We start from the raw sequence: 13,990 nt of genomic DNA on the forward strand, positions 1-13,990 counted from the left end.
ATTCCTTTTATTTCCTTTTCTTCTCTGATTGCTGTGGCTAAAACTTCCAAAACTATGTTGAATAAGAGTGGTGAGAGTGGGCAACCTTGTCTTGTTCCTGACCTTAGTGGAAATGCTTTCAGTTTTTCGCCATTGAGGATGATGTTGGCTGTGGGCTTGTCATATACGGCCTTTATTATATTGAGGAAAGTTCCCTCTACACCTACTTTCTGCAGGGTTTTTATCATAAATGGGTGTTGAATTTTGTCAAAAGCTTTCTCTGCATCTATTGAGATGATCATATGGTTTTTCTCCTTCAATTTGTTAATATGGTTAATCACATTGATAGATTTGCGTATATTGAAGAATCCTTGCATTCCTGGAATAAACCCCACTTGATCATGGTGTATGATCCTTTTAATGTGCTGTTGGATTCTGTTTGCTAGTATTTTGTTGAGGATTTTTGCATCTATGTTCATCAGTGATATTGGCCTGTAGTTTTCTTTCTTTGTGACATCCTTACCTGGTTTTGGAATCAGAGTGATGGTGACCTCGTAGAATGAGTTTGGGAGTGTTCCTCCCTCTGCTATATTTTGGAAGAGTTTGAGAAGGATAGGTGTTAGCTCTTCTCTAAATGTTTGATAGAATTCGCCTGTGAAGCCATCTGGTCCTGCGTTTTTGTCTGTTGGAAGATTTTTAATCACAGTTTCAATTTCAGTGTTTGTGATTGGTCTGTTCATATTTTCTATTTCTTCCTGATTCAGTCTTGGTAGTTTGTGCATTTCTAAGAATTTGTCCATTTCTTCCAGATTGTCCATTTTATTGGCATACAGTTGCTTTTAGTAATCTCTCATGATTTTTTTTATTTCTGCAGTGTCAGTTGTTACTTCTTCTTTTTCATTTCTAATTCTATTGATTTGCGTCTTTTCCCTTTTTTTCTTGATGAGTCTGGCTAATGGTTTATCAATTTTGTTTATCTTCTCAAAGAACCAGCTTTTAGTTTTATTGATCTTTGCTATCGTTATCTTCATTTATTTTTCATTTATTTCTGATCTGAATTTCATGATTTCTTTCCTTCTGCTAACTTTGGGGTTTTTTGCTCTTCTTTCTCTAATTGCTTTAGGTCAAGGTTAGGTTGTTTATTCGAGATGTTTCCTGTTTCTTAAGGTAGGATTGTATTGCTATAAACTTCCCTCTTAGAACTGCTTTTGCTGTATCCCATAGGTTTTGGGTCGTCATGTCTCCATTGTCATTTGTTTCTAGGTATTTATTTATTTCCTCTTTGATTTCTTCAATGATCACTTTGTTATTGAGTAGTGTATTGTTTAGCCTCCATGTGTTTGTATTTTTTACAGAACTTTTCCTGTAATTGATATCTAGTCTCATGGCGTTGTGGTCGGAAAAGATACTTGATACAATTTCAATTTTCTTAAATTTACCAAGGCTTGATTTGTGACCCAAGATATGATCTATCCTGGAGAATGTTCCATGAGCACTTGAGAAAAATGTGTATTCTGTTGTTTTTGGATGGAATGTCCTATAAATATAAATTAAGTCCATCTTGTTTAATGTATCATTTAAAGCTTGTGTTTCCTTATTTATTTTCATTTTGGATGATCTGTCCATTGGTGAAAGTGGGGTGTTGAAGTCCCCTACTATGAATGTGTTACTGTCGATTTCCCCTTTTATGGCTGCTAGTTTTTGCCTTATGTATTGAGGTGCTCCTATGTTGGGTGCATAAATATTTACAATTGTTATATCTTCTTCTTGGATCGATCCCTTAATCATTATGTAGTGTCCTTCTTTGTCTCTTCTGATAGTCCTTATTTTAAAGTCTATTTTGTCTGATATGAGAATTGCTACTCCAGCTTTCTTTTGGTTTCCATTTGCATGGAATATCTTTTTCCATCCCCTTACTTTCAGTCTGTATGTGTCTCTAGGTCTGAAGTGGGTCTCTTGTAGACAGCATATATATGGGTCTTGTTTTTGTATCCATTCAGCCAATCTGTGTCTTTTGGTGGGAGCATTTAGTCCATTTACATTTAAGGTAATTATCGATATGTATGTTCCTATTCCCATTTTCTAAATTGTTTTGGGTTCGTTATTATAGGACTTTTCCTTCTCTTGTGTTTTTGTCTAGAGAAGTTCCTTTAGCATTTGTTGTAAAGCTGGTTTGGTGGTGCTGAACTCTCTCAGCTTTTGCTTGTCTGTAAAGGTTTTAATTTCTCCATCAAATCTGAATGAGATCCTTGCTGGGTAGAGTAATCTTGGTTGCAGGTTTTTCTCCTTCATCACTTTCAGTATGTCCTGCCACTCCCTTCTGGCTTGTAGAGTTTCTGCTGAGAGATCAGCTGTTAACCTTATGGGGATTCCCTTGTGTGTTATTTGTTGTTTTTCCCTTGCTGCTTTTAATATGCTTTCTTTGTATTTAGTTTTTGACAGTTTGATTAATATGTGTCTTGGCGTATTTCTCCTTGAATTTATCCTGTATGGGACTCTCTGTGCTTCCTGGACTTGATTAACGATTTCCTTTCCCATATTAGGGAAGTTTTCAACTATAATCTCTTCAAATATTTTCTCAGTCCCTTTCTTTTTCTCTTCTTCTTCTGGAACCCCTATAATTCGAATGTTGGTGCGTTTAATGTTGTCCCAGAGGTCTCTGAGACTGTCCTCAGTTCTTTTCATTCTTTTTTCTTTATTCTGCTCTGCAGTAGTTATTTCCACTATTTTATCTTCCAGGTCACTTATCCGTTCTTCTGCCTCATTTATTCTGCTATTGATCCCATCTAGAGTATTTTTCATTTCATTTATTGTGTTGTTCATCATTGTCTGTTTCATCTTTATTTCTTCTAGGTCCTTGTTAACTGCTTCTTGCATTTTGTCCATTCTATTTCCAAGATTTTGGATCATCTTTACTATCATTATTCTGAACTCTTTTTCAGGTAGACTGCCTATTTCCTCTTCATTTGTTAGGTCTGGTGGGTTTTTATCCTGCTCCTTCATCTGCTGTGTGTTTTTCTGTCTTCTCATTTTGCTTATCTTACTGTGATTGGGTTCACCTTTTTGCAGGCTGCAAGTTCGTAGCTCCCGTTGTTTTTGATGTCTGTCTCCAGTGGCTAAGGTTGGTTCAGTGGGTTGTGTAGGCTTCCTGGTGGAGGGGACTAGTGCCTGTGTTGTGGTGTATGAGGCTAGATCTTGTCTCTCTAGTGGGCAGGTCCACGTCTGGTGGTGTGTTTTGGGGTGTCTGTGGACTTATTATGATTTTAGGCAGCCTCTCTGCTAGTGGGTGGGGTTGTGTTCCTGTTTTGCTATATGGTTGGCATAGGTTGTCCAGCACTGTAGCTTGCTGGTCGTTGAGTGAAGCTGGGTGCTGGTGTTGAGATGGAGATCTCTGGGAGATTTTCGCCGTTTGATATTATGTGGGGCTGGGAGGTCTCTTCTTGACGAGTGTTCTGAAGTTGGCTCTCCCACCTCAGAGGCAGAGTCCTGACTCCTGGCTGGAGCAGCAAGAGCCTTTCATCCACTCGGCTCAGAATAAAAGGGAGAGAAAGTAGAGAGAATTAGTAGAAGTAGGAGGAAATAGGAAAGAAAGAAAGAAAGCAAGAAAGAGAGGAGGGAAGGAAGGAAGGAGGGAAGGAAGAAAGAAAGAAATAAAGAAAGGAAGAAGGCAAAAAGGAAAGAAAGGAGGGAGGGAGGGAGGGAGGAGGGAAGGAAGGAGGGAATGAGGGAAGGAAGGAAAAAATACAGAAAGAAAGAAGATACAGTAAAATAAAATAAAGTATAATAAAGTTATTGAATTAAAAAATAATTATTTAGAGAAAAAAAAAGGGACGGATAGAACCTTAGGACAAATGGTGGAAGCAAAGTTATAGAGACAATATATTACATAGAAGCATACACATATACCCTCACAAAAAGAGGTAAAGCGGAAAAAATAATAAAACTTGCTCTCCAATTCCACCTCCTCAATTTGGGACGATTCGTTGTCTCAAAAAGGGAAGGAAGGAAGGAAAGATAGAAAGGAGGTAAAGTATAATAGAGTTCTTTAAATTAAAATTAATTATTAAGAACAAATTAAAAAAAAAATAACAATGGACGGATAGAACGCTAGGACAAATGGTGGAAGCAAACCTATACAGAGAAGATCTCACACAGAAGCATACACATACACATTCACAAAAAGAGGAAAAGGGGAAAAAATCCATAGATCTTGCTCTAGAAGTCCGCCTCCTCAATTTGGGATGATTCGCTGTCTATTCATGTATTCCACAGTGGCAGGGTACATCAAGTTGATTGTGGAGCTTTAATCCGCTGTTTCTGAGGCTGCTGGGAGAGATTTCCCTTTTTATTCTTCATTCTCACAGCTCACAGGGGCTCAGCTTTCGATTTGGCCCTGCCTCTGCGTGTAGGTCGCTGGAGGGCGTCTGTTTTTTGCTCAGGCAGGACGGGGTTAAAGGAGCCACTGACTCGGGGGCTCTGGCACACTCTGGCCGGGGGGAGGGAGGGGCACGGAGTGCGGGGCAGGCCTGCGGTGGCAGAGGCCGGCGTGACGTTGCACCAGCCTGAGGCCCGCCGTGTGTTCTCCCTGAGAAATTGTCCCTGGATCCCGGGAACCTGGCAGTGGCGGGCTGCACAGGCTCCCCGGAAGAGGGGTGTGGATAGTGACCTGTGCTCGCACACAGGCCCCTTGGTGGCGGCAGCAGCAGCCTTAGCGTCTCCCGCCCGTCTCTGGTTTCCGAGCTTTTAGCCGCGGCTCGCGCCCGTTTCTGGAGTTCCTTTAGGCAGCGCTCTTAAAACCCCTCTCCTCGCGCACCAGGAAACAAAGAGGGAAGAAAAAGTCTCTTGCCTCCTCAGCAGGTGCAGACTTTTCCCCGGACTCCCTCCCGGCTAGCCGTGGCGCACTAACCCCTTCGGGCTATGTTCAAGCCGCCAACCCCAGTCCTCTCCCTGAGCTCCGACCGAAACCCGAGCCTCGGCTCGCAGCCCCGCCCGTCCTGGGGGGTGAGCACACAACCCTCTCTGGCTGGTGAGTGCCGGTCGGCGCCGATCCTCTGTGCGGGAATCTCTCCGCTCTGCCCTCCGCACCCCTGTTGCTGTGCTCTCCTCCGAGGCTCCAAAGCTCCCCGCTCTGCCTCACGCAATCTCTGCCCGCGAAGGGGCTTCCTAGTGTGTGGAGACCTTTCCTCCTTCACAGCTCCCTCCCACTGGTGCAGGTGCCATCCCTATTCTTTTGTCTCTGTTTTTAATTAATTTTTTCTTTTGCCCTACCCAGGTACGTGGGGAATTTCTTGCCTTTTGGGAGGTCTGAGGTCTTCTGCCAGCATTCAGTAGGTGTTCTGTAGGAGTTGTTCCACATGTAGATGTATTTCTGTTGTATTTGTGGGGAGGAAGGTGATCTACGCTTCTTACTCCTCCGCCATCTTTCCACCGCTCCTCTATTTGAAGTATTTTAAAGGAGTGTGTATACTGGGAGACCAAATATACAAACAATGGCCAGATCATATATAAAAATAAAACTCTGATCTACAATCTGCAACACCATAGCCAGGAAACTAACACCTTATCTACAATTACCAGTCGAGAAGACAGCCATTAGTCAGAAATTATGGAACTCAGACTGCTGTCTCTAGTAACAATCCAGGAATAAACAATAATTTCTGTAACAACTGGCCCCAAATGCCAGGCAGGACTTGACTGATAATTGACAGCTTTCTAATTTTTTCCCCCACTTCCAGTTTAGGACCAGCTAGAGAAATCCAAAAATGTGTCCTGAACCAATAACATAGGATGGCCCTCTTCTAGTTGGCTCATTTATAGCTTCCTCATGCCATTAGTCTCTAATCAGGCCAATACCTGAACTCTTTCCTTTTTTTCATTCTAAAGCTCCCCCACTCCTCTGCCTGCCTTTGAGTCTCCATCAAAACACAAGTGATGGTGGTTGATTCCTTTGCTGTAACAAGCTCTGAATGAATAGCCTTTTCTTTATTCATTCTGTTGATCTTTGTTTATTTCACAATATCTTATTTGAGGTCTCTATCTCTATCTCTCTCTGCCTATGTCTGTTTCTGTCTCTGTCTCTCTGTATCCGTTCTGTCTCTCTCTCATATATATAATGTGTGTGTGTGTGTGTGTGTGTGTATGAAGGGAGCAGAATTTGCCACCTCAAAATATGCCAAAGATTATTTAACATAAGTGTTATTTTGAGCTGATAATTTTTTAAGAAAGAGCTTATATAGGAAAAGCTCTAAAAACTTAGAATTTACCCTTTTATAAGAGACATTTACACTTATAAAAAGAAATCTCTCTTGTAAGAGTATCTTTCTCTTTGTATCAGGAAGAGGAGGATGATGAAATCTCTAGAAATTTAACAATGGAGATGACATAGACTTAAATCTACATAACAACCATTCCCTTGTTGATTGTCCTTTGCTTAACAACCTCCCTTACCTGGGCTTCCCCCACCCCCAACACCTTCTCTTGTCTTCAGATGAAGATGGTATTTAATTAAGGGGCGGATTAGGCCACTTCATGGAGTTAATCAGTTTTTCTCAGATATCTCTCTTGCATGCAGGAAGCATACATGTTATTAAACTTCTGTTTGTTTTTCTCCTATTAATTTTTTAAAATTATTATTACACAATCTCAGCCAAGAACCTGGAAGGGTAGAGGGGATAATATTTTTCCTCCCCTACAATATATGCATATATACTCATACACACACACACACACATACACACACACACACACACACACACACACACACACACATAATGATAGCCAGAAACAATTCAAATGCTCAGAAATGAGGTGATTTAAAAAATAAAATAAGAACCATCTATACATTAAAAATTGTGCTGTCCAAATGTGAGATAAGGAAAATGTTCCTTCCAAATATAATGGAAATCATTTTTTTAAAGAGTAATATATATATTTTCAAAAAACAGGATGCAAAAAATTGCATAGATTGTGAGCCCAAATTTATAAAGCAACAGCAATAATTTGTCTGTTTATGAGAAAAAAAGCCCATAGGATTACAATGTTATAATATAGTATCTTTGTGAGACAGGAAGGGTGCAGAGCACAATGTTTAAAAGAATGACAGCCATTGAGGACACAGCATAAACTGGTTAGAACCAAATAGGTCCAAAATGATGGATATGACTTCCACTAGATCTTGAGCCTCAGTATATGCTGGTTGTAACACATCATCAAGCTAAATGACACACCCACAGGCACCATGACAGTTCCAAGGCTGACCATAAAAGGCCAAAAAAGAGGGTGGTGACCCAAGTCCTGGAAATCCCCACCCCTTCCCTAAAATAGTTGGAATAATCCTCCCACTCATTAACATATGAAAATACCCAGCCCATAAAAACTGACAACCCCATACCCTAGTGCCTCTAGCCTTCCAAGATGGCCCACACTCTGTCTGTGGGGTGTGTTTACCCCCATGACCTGTCACCTTTCAAGATAGACCACACTCTGTCTGTGGAGTGTGTATATCTCCCTGAATAAACTTTTTTTCACTTTACTATGGCTCACTCTTGAATTCTTCCTGCTAGAAGCTAAGAACCCACACTTGGCAGCTTAACCAGGGTCTTGGACCCTGGGATGGGACCATCCTCTCTGGCTCCACTTTCTTTCCTGCAACAGTTGGATTTTTGAAAGTCATAAGATTATAGACAGCTTTATTTTCATGTACTTTACTGCATTTTCCAATTATTATTTGTTTTACCATGAGTATGAATTTGTTTTATAAACAACAACACTAAATCTACAAATACCTTTTTTAAACTACTTAATTATATATCATTCATCTCTGAGGAAGTCCAGAGGAGGAAAAGCTTAAGTCTGTATAAGACATAACTGTACATACATAAAAGGACATTAGTTTAGTTACAGAAATTCATGTCACCAATTTAAATATATTAAATATCACTAATAAATACTAAAAATGTGTATCCAAAAGATTAATGAGTTAGGCTCAGGGAAATCTAAGTGACCTGTCATGAGATTAAAGTGAAGTGGAATAGATGGAATCAAATAAGATGAAATGGACTTGAACTGGCATAAGTTGTAAAAATGTCACCAAAATGTATCCTATTTAGTCTACTTACTTTTGGCTGGTGTGGTGGGAGCTGCTTTGGAGAATACCATTCAGCAACTCATTTCATTTTATTATTAGTTTTTTAAATCCACATCTGTTCCATTAGAAATACCAGCAATATAATTTTGAAAATCCCATTTGAATCCCCCCTATTTCAAAGCTCAAGGCAGTACATTCCCTACAGTGAATTCCTTGTTATTTGTTTACTCTGTTTTTAAATAACAATGTTAACAATAATCCTCCTCTGGGATCCCACAGCCTCCAGTCCCCACCCAGAACAAATCGAGGGATTATCATGGAGAACCTGTAAGCAAGAGTAGAGCTCCGTACTCACAATCCCCCAAGGGAGACCCTCCCAACAAATTCTGGAAGATAGAATGAGGTCAACTGTTTAAAGCCTAAATCATTTGAGCCTAGCTTGCCAGGCCTTAACTTCATAACCCCACACTCTTGCAGGCAATGTCCTGGATCTAAAACTCTTAACAAACACCTTTAAAAGAAGTATGGTGACGTTCACAACGCGCAAGTCCTAAATTTCAATCAATCACTCTGATTTGTATTTTTTAAGTACCTATTCCCAGTAAACTTTCACTCCATAATACATTGTTTTATTTTATAACCATTCTTCTCAACTCTTTTAATTCAAAAATGCACTCTGAATTTTTTTTAATATAAAAATTAAGGCAATTAATTTTGTTGTGTTAATTATTTTATTTAAATTATTTTAAAACTACACAGTAATGGAAAATATGGAATAAAAATTATTTTGGTTATTTTAATTAGATGTTCTTATAAAAAATAGTACAGTTACAATATCTAGGAAATATTAAAAAATAGAAAAAAAAAATTATTACCATGTATAATTTCCCCTGAACAGAGATATATACTATTGGAATTCGGATTCATTTGCCTGTCATTTCCTTCATTTTAATATTAATAAAAAACTAATAAATGAAAAATAGCAACAAAGCTTCAAGTGTTTGAAATGAAAAATAAATAAATAAATAAATAAAGATGAGACTTCTTGTTAAACCTGTCAGGTCAACACTTATACTGTATGTTTCCTTCTGAAAACACAACATAATAAAATAAAGATATAAATACAAGAGGACAAGAAGAACAAGATAGGAAATGACTCCAGACTAATGATGTCAACAAAATGTTGGAAAATGAGTAACAGATGGACCAGTGGTAACTAAGTAGAACAGGGGAAAATCATCTCCTGCAATTCTGCGGAGGGGATAATTTAAGAAAAAGCAAGCATATTTGTACCTCAAAGTCTGGCAAAACACAGGGTTAGATAACAAGGACTTCTAGAATAGTGGGTAGAGAGACGCTGGAAGGATTCCTCCACCCAACACAGGCAGAAGACAGCCTCTACTATTCTCCTGAAGGAGACAGAAAGTCAGTCTCTGGAGAAAGCACTCCAAAGAATTCTGAAATTGGATACCAGCAAACCTGAGAATTAGTGACATATCCCTGGAACTACCCTAAAATATCATAAACCATGGCAAATTTGGAAGGATTCTGAGTTTAACATAAAGACTAAAAGAAACTGCAGGCTTAATTGACCCAAAATCTAAAATGTGGATTGAATGAAATGATCTGAATTGCATTTAGAAAAAATTGGCGACAAAGGCAGTGGCAATATTCATTGTAAGGCCAACTGGCCCGAGGCAGGGGAATGCAATCAGACTCACAGGTTGCATCAGACCGAAACTTTCCGGACCACCCAGTTCCAGAAACTGACCTGGAGACTTTCCACCCGGCCCAACCTTCCCGCCTTTCGAGGCGCGGGACTAACGGTCCCAAGACTGATGCAACCGGCACCAGATATTGCCACGATACCCGAAAAGGCCACTAAATAAGGAATACCCTGTGCCCTCCCAGATTCGCCACACCCCTTTTCCTTCTTCCCCTATAAACTCTGCCCAAACCCTCGCCCGGGAGCATTCCCAAATAAAGCTTGTTTAAGCTCTCCCCCATTTCTTGGCGCTGTTCCTTACATTCATAATAGGAGGAATGTTAATACTTTGTTTGAACAAAGTACAATAAACAAGGTAAAATGTGGCTTGATTGAGATGCTAAGTTCACTTATTTTTGGATTTGGATTCTAATATGATAACATCCATAGATCAAAGCAAGAGAAATTGGAGAAACAATTCCCACTTAATAACTGTCCATCTCTTATGGTTATAGAATGGTGATTCAGGAGGAAACATTCATCTAAAGCCAAATGTGCAGAAGAAAATATTTCTATTACATAGTCTCACAGATTTAGATTTAGAAGATCAGAAGGAATCATAGAGATGTTACTTAGGCCAAAATCCTTTCTAATTTAGAGGTCATTTCTAAAACATTCCTGACAGGTTGCCATTCAGAGTGTGCTTGGTCACTTATAGTATCTACCACATTAAACATCAACCCTCTCTTCTTATTTTATGTTGTAGGTAAATATGCATGCTTTTCCTTAACAGCACAGAATTTGTATCTTTGTAATCTTCATCACTTAATGCTAGTTTTGTCCTATTTAAACATTTACTATTTTGGTAAACATGTACCACTCTTTTTTATTTTCTTGCCTAATGTTTCACATTATTAGGTTCTTACATAATTTTTCTTTAAAACTGTGGTGTCCCAAGCAAAATGAAAACTTCCAAGTTGATCTAATCACTGTAGTTAATTTTCCCTTATTTTGGACACTAAACTTTACCTTTATTTATACAATTTAAGACTTGATTAACTATTTTAAAAGTTAAATCACATTCTAACCTCCTCTAATCTTACAGTCTCCCAAAACTTCAAGACCTCAAGAGACATCCCTAAGTTTGGTTTTAAATAGATTTTCAAATTTATGTTTATCCTTATGAACTGTTTTGCTTTCAGGTATGATGCATCATTTTAGCCTAACCTTTTTAACCTGAAGTCTCTGATGTGATGATTTATTCATCTGACTTTGTAAAATTTAAGGATTAAATAATAACCTTCTATTTCTCAACCCACTTTTTAATAAGTTAAACTTATATAATCTCCATGAAGACAAGGGAGGGCCTGTCTTTGCCTGTCTGGATGTTGCTCATTGCTGTTTCCTCAAATTCTAGTACATAGCAGGCATCTGACATCTATGTTTTGAAAGAAGCAACACAGCTCTAAGATCTCTCTCTGGATTGACATTCATCCTTTAAGAAACAAAGTTCAATTGGCATTGACTTTATTCAAATGTTCTACACATTTTCCCTCAGTGCCTAAAAAATTATTTCATGAGAAAAACTTTGATGAAATCCAGCAATGTTGTTACTGAAACATCCAGATTTTGCAGTCTAGCAACAGTATCAAAAAAAAAAAAAAAAAAAAAACCACCAAAAACAACAACAAAAAGATTACTTTAACATGAGTTATTTCTTGGTGAAAACACACAACACATTGTTTCCACTTTTAATTTCTTGATATTTTGAATAGGGACAAATCAATTACTGAATAATTAATTAGACAATTTTACTAGTTAACAATGCCAAGTCCTTGAGATAAAATTTTCACAATCTATATTTTTCTCCTTTGTGAAAACTGATGAGACTTTTGCATCTAGCACTTTTCTTTTCCATTTCCTCTGATTATAGTTGCTGCATGACTCTGAAATTATATTTGCAAGTTTTTCTTATTTGAAATAACAATTTGAATTGTTTTTTCTTACAATTTCTTTTGCATAGGCTGCATTTTTAAAAAATTTTATTTTATACCTGGTTATTTTGCTTATTACAGTTGGAATCTTTATTTTTCTTCTTTAATAAGGAATATGGAAAGCTATGTACTTCTTGCAAGTGAAGATTTTCAGATCATGGAATCTGAAATTGGGAGCATTTCCTAGTGGTATTTTATTTTTTGAAAGATCTGAAAAAAGAGGGCAAATGCTAATTAGGTTCCGATTTTTAAGTCAGTTCTGCCTGTTAGAAGACACTGGTTTGATGACAAATTGGCACTCCTAGAAGTGCCTGTCCTCCCTACACTGGGTTCCCTTCACTTCCTCAGTTAACAATCTCACTGATTTCTCCTGAACACACACATGCTTTCCAAGTTTGGGGCATTCACTAAAACATGAGCAGCTATGAAAAAGCCTTCAGGATAACACCAAGATGCTTTTGTTTGACTCATCCTTCTCCTTTTGGCTTCCCAGGGAATTTTCTTTCTGGGGCTTAGAAAGGTTTAAAAAAAAGCAATGGTTTTCCAATCTTTCCTTTCACTGAAACTCTGGGTATCTTGCTTCTGATGCTCTTTGTTTTGCTGTGTTACCTGGAAGAGTAGCGTTTGCATTCCTAGCATCTTTCACAGATAGGGGAGTTTGATCTATTCCTGATTTTGCAGTTAGATGAGATGTCCCTGTAAACTAATTACTTTGGAAACCAAGGAGGCATCAAGGTTTCTCTCAGGCATCCATGGGGGCACCTTAATAGTGTTTTAAACAGTGTGTACAGAAGGGGTTAAAAGCTACACAGAGAGGAGTAAAGCCTGACGGAAAAGTTACTGCAGGTTTGTGGTTAACAAGGAGCTAATTGTGTAATGAGGCAGGAGGAGAAGTAAGCATAAAGCTGGTCAACATGCTTGTGTAGAATTCCAGCAGTCAGCTAGTGCTGAGCCTTTGAGGAATTGAAATAAAGACAAATTGAAGCTGGAGTCTATTTTTTCCTGTGATCTTTACTAGAAACTGCAAATGGGGACTTGACAGCTTTCCTTGCTGCCTGTTGCTTTATTTCAGGTGGTTTTGTTTTGAAGGAGCTAAGAGCTGACATTCTGGATGCCCAGCCCAGGTGTCTTGTATCCAGACAAGAATGTGCATCAACTCTTCAAGGCAAGTTACTCTTTCTTCTGTTCTTAATGATCTCTGGGTATTGTGAGCAAGGTAGGAGATAGTGAAATAAGTGTTGGCTTAGTACTCGGGAGACTGGATTCTAATACCAAGCATATACTCAATAGCATCTGCTTCAGCCAATTATCCTGCCTACCAGGCCTTCACTGCTTTTCAAACTATCAAAAAAATGAGATTGTTTGTGTTTCTTGTCAGAATCTCTTTGAGCCCTAAGATTTTTTTATTTTAAAAGTTGATTAGTTTTCTCTATTGAAGTTTGATCAAGTACCATAAAATAGACTAGACCATATGGAAAATACACAGAGGGGAGAAAGTATGTTTTCTATCCTCAAGAATTCTACAAACAAAAAAACATAGGAGTGTTAAATGTTATGGTATAAATGGGGGTGAAGCCATCTAGGGGAAGCTGGCAGGAGACAGAGCCACCCAGAAAGCAGTGCAGGTTTCACAAGGAATGGGTGATTGCATGAGCCTCCTAAAGAAGGTGACAGCCAAGGTAGTTTTCTAAGTTCTTGGAATGATGCAAAGTATGGCTTAAGGTTGATAATAAACCTATGGGAGATGGTGCAATAAAGGGATTGATCAGACTGAAGCAGAGATCAGCTAATGGGAAGCAATAAAAATTGTTTGCTCAGAGTCAAATTATGGATATATAGCCAGAAATGACAGGCAGGGAAGTCTTAGAGGAGAAAAGGAAAACACTTTAAATTTGGGAACATTTTGAAAAACAATATTTAACAAAAAATACTCTCTTGTTGAGTAACATATAGAACTAACTCAATTTCAATTATCATTTATCATATACCTTTAAATAATAATAAAGTATATAATATTTTTTACAAAAAAACTTGTTAGAATAAAGTAAGTCCCAAAACCAAAGGAAAATGTTTATTCACTTTAGTCCAAGATATAGATCTGTATTTTCTCTGAGCCTAAATGAGTTGACACAAAAGGATATACAAACAAACAACTTGACAATGGTTTAAAGTAGAACATCTAATTTATTTTCAACATAAATATCAAAGGAGCTAAAGTAGAGAGTC

This window comes from Lipotes vexillifer, unplaced genomic scaffold (genome assembly GCF_000442215.2).
Source record: "Lipotes vexillifer unplaced genomic scaffold, Lipotes_vexillifer_v1.1 scaffold1150, whole genome shotgun sequence".
NCBI classification, from domain to species: domain Eukaryota; kingdom Metazoa; phylum Chordata; class Mammalia; order Artiodactyla; family Lipotidae; genus Lipotes; species Lipotes vexillifer.